Source organism: Schistocerca serialis, chromosome 2 (assembly GCF_023864345.2).
Source record: "Schistocerca serialis cubense isolate TAMUIC-IGC-003099 chromosome 2, iqSchSeri2.2, whole genome shotgun sequence".
Taxonomy (NCBI): Eukaryota; Metazoa; Arthropoda; class Insecta; order Orthoptera; family Acrididae; genus Schistocerca; species Schistocerca serialis.
Genome location: NC_064639.1, coordinates 1,013,734,332 through 1,013,738,080, shown reverse-complemented (window position 1 = coordinate 1,013,738,080; position 3,749 = coordinate 1,013,734,332). Strand labels below are relative to the sequence as shown.

Here is a 3,749-nt window from a genome sequence, read left to right as displayed (position 1 = left end):
GTGTGTGTTGTCCATATCGTAAGTTAGTTTAAGTTGGATTAAGTAGTGTGTAGGCTTAGGGACCGATGACCTCAGCAGTTTGGGCCCATAAGACCTTACCACAAATTTCCAAATTTTTCCACATAACTCCACAAGCCTACCAGAGTATTGTCGGATTCCTGATACGCAGAATCAGTGACATATTTCGTTGCAAAGACGAACAAAACACGCTATCAAACAGGTGGTCGTAGTGTTTTGGTTTATTAGCGTAATCGTATAAACGACAATTATTGTTGTTGTATCCTTTCGAGGGAAGCCTGTTTTAATGCAACTTTCCACGCTAGTTCGTCTCATGCAAGCCTCCTAATCTCTAATAGCAACTCCCATCTGCATCCGTTTGAATCAAATTATCTGTAGTCTTCGGTTTATACACCCCTGCCTCACGCATCCTGAAAGAAAGGATACTACGGAGACATGGCTTAGCCACAGCCTGGGGGATGTTTCCAGAATGATATTTTCACTCTGCAGGCTGCGGCTAAGCCAAGTCTCCGCAGTATCCTTTCTTTCAGGAGTGCTAGTTCTGCAAGGTTCGCAGGAGAGCTTCTGTAAAGTTTGGAAGGTAGGAAACGAGATACTGGCAGAAGTAAAGCTGTGAGGACCGGGCGTCAGTCGTGCATCGGTAGCTCAGATGGTAGAGCACTTGCCCGCGAAAGACAAAGGTCCCGAGTTCGAGTCTCGGTCGGTGCACATAGTTTTAATCTGCCAGGAAGTTTCATATAGGTTATTGTCAGCATTTCATCTGATTCAGGGCCATTTTTCTGTATTAATTATTTGAAGCTAGATTATCAAAAGTCAGATTGCGTTGCGCTAGAATATTGTGCACCAGAAATGAAATGATAAAAAAAAATTGCAAAGAGACAGTGCATTCAGTTTCACTCAGCGGTTTAAGAATTACATTAAGAAGTTTCACGTTCCCATGTGTTTCAGTCTAAGTAAGTAAAAAGTTATTAAATTAAGAAGTTTCACAGACTGGTGTATTAGAAGGGAAATGGTTCAAATTGCTCGGTCGTTTCAGGACCGGGGCCCCTTATCTGAAATTCATACATTTACTACTCTCCATCATTCGGAGTAGTATTTCACAAGACTCTTAACTTAGTCCGATGTATAGTGCTCACCACAGGCACACAATGCAGAATGTTGTCGTCCTTAATCTACTCACTTTTTCCTGGTCTGTGATGAGAATTGTGAAATATACGTCCCCCCATGAACCATGGACCTTGCCGTTGGTAGGGAGGCTTGCGAGCCTCAGCGATACAGATGGCCGTACCGTAGGTGCAACCACAACGTAGGGGTATCTGTTGAGAGGCCAGACAAACATGTGGTTCCTGAAGAGGGCAGCAGCCTTTTCAGTAGTTGCAAGGGCAACAGTCTGGATGATTGACTGATCTGGCCTTGTAACATTAACCAAAATGGCCTTGCTGTGCTGGTACTGCGAACGGCTGAAAGCAAGGGGAAACTACAGCCGTAATTTTTCCCGAGGACATGCAGCTTTACTGTATGATTAAATGATGATGGCGTCCTCTTGGGTAAAATATTCCGGAGGTAAAATAGTTCCCCATTCGGATCTCCGGGCGGGGACTACTCAAGAGGACGTCGTTATCACGAGAAAGAAAACTGGCATTCTACGGATCGGAGCGTGGAATGTCAGATCCCTTAATCGGGCAGGTAGGTTAGAAAACTTAAGAAGGGAAATGGATAGGTTAAAGTTAGATATTGTGGGAATTAGTGAAGTTCGGTGGCAGGAGGTACAAGACTTTTGGTTAGGTGATTACAGGGTTATAAATACAAAATCAAATAGGGGTAATGCAGGAGTAGGTTTAATAATGAATAAAAAAATAGGAGTGCGGGTTAGCTACTACAAACAGCATAGTGAACGCATTATTGTGGCCAAGATAGACACAAAGCCCATGCCTACTACAGTAGTACAAGTTTATATGCCAACTAGCTCTGCAGACGATGAAGAAATTGATGAAATGTATAACGAGATAAAAGAAATTATTCAGGGAGTGAAGGGAGACGAAAATTTAATAGTCATGGGTGACTGGAATTCGTCAGTAGGAAAAGGGAGAGAAAGAAACATAGTAGGTGAATATGGATTGGGGGGAAGAAATGAAAGAGGAAGCCGTCTGGTAGAATTTTGCACAGAGCATAACTTAATCATAGCTAACACATGGTTCAAGAATCATGAAAGAAGGTTGTATACCTGGAAGAATCCTGGAGATACTAAAAGGTATCAGATAGATTACATAATGGTAAGACAGAGATTTAGGAACCAGGTTTTAAACTGTAAGACATTTCCAGGGGCAGATGTGGATTCTGACCACAATCTATTGGTTATGAACTGCAGATTGAAACTTAAGAAACAGCAAAAAGGCGGGAATTTAAGGAGATGGGACCTGGATAAACTGAAAGAAGCAGAGGTTGTAGAGAGTTTCAGGGAGAGCATAAGGAAACAATTGACAGGAATGGGGGAAAGAAATACAGTAGAAGAAGAATGGGTAGCTCTGAGGGATGAAGTAGTGAAGGCAGCAGAGGATCAAGTAGGTAAAAAGACGAGGGCTAATAGAAATCCTTGGGTAACAGAAGAAATATTGAATTTAATTGATGAAAGGAGAAAATATAAAAATGCAGTAAATGAAGCAGGCAAAAAGGAATACAAACGTCTCAAAAATGAGATCGACAGGACGTGCAAAATGGCTAAGCAGGGATGGCTAGAGGACAAATGTAAGGATGTAGAGGCTTGTCTCACTAGGGGTAAGATAGATACTGCCTACAGGAAAATTAAAGAGACCTTTGGAGAGAAGAGAACCACTTGTATGAATATCAAGAGCTCAGATGGCAACCCAGTTCTAAGCAAAGACGGGAAAGCCGAAAGGTTGAAGGAGTATATAGAGGGTTTATGCAAGGGCGATGTACTTGAGGACAATATTATGGAAATGGAAGAGGATGTAGATGAAGATGAAATGGGAGATAAGATACTGCGTGAAGAGTTTGACAGAGCACTGAAAGACCTGAGTTGAAACAAGGCCCCGGGAGTAGACAACATTCTATTGGAACTACTGATGGCCTTGGGAGAGCCAGTCATGACAAAACTCTACCATTTGGTGAGCAAGATGTATGAGACAGGCGAAATACCCACAGACTTCAAGAAGAATATAAAAATTCCAATCCCAAAGAAAGCAGGTGTTGACAGATGTGAAAATTACCGAACTATCAGTTTAATAAGTCACAGCTGCAAAATACTAACGCGAATTCTTTACAGACGAATGGAAAAACTGGTAGAAGCGGACCTCGGGGAAGATCAGTTTGGATTCCGTAGAAGTGTTGGAACACGTGAGGCAATACTAACCTTACGACTTATCTTAGAACAAAGATTAAGAAAAGGCAAAACTACGTTTCTAGAATTTGTAGACTTAGAGAAAGCTTTTGACAACTTTAACTGGAATACTCTCTTTCAAATTCTGAAGGTGGCAGGGGTAAAATACAGGGAGCGAAAGGCTATTTACAATTTGTACAGAAACCTGATGGCAGTTATAAGAGTCGAGGGGCATGAAAGGGAAATAGTGGTTGGGAAAGGAGTGAGACAGGGTTGTAGCCTCTCCCCGATGTTATTCAATCTGTATATTGAGCAAGCAGTAAAGGAAACAAAAGAAAAATTCGGAGTAGGTATTAAAATTCATGGAGAAGAAGTAAAAACTTTGAGGTTCGCC

At 41.9% G+C, this 3,749-nt stretch overlaps 1 non-coding gene across 1 annotated transcript; it reads left to right on the top strand.

Moving 5' to 3' along the window:
- The first annotated feature begins 652 nt into the window (after nt 1-652).
- Trnas-cga (transfer RNA serine (anticodon CGA)) lies at nt 653-726 on the top strand. Its single transcript has one exon. It is a non-coding gene; the product is annotated as a tRNA-Ser (tRNA).
- The last annotated feature ends 3,023 nt before the right edge of the window (nt 727-3,749 follow it).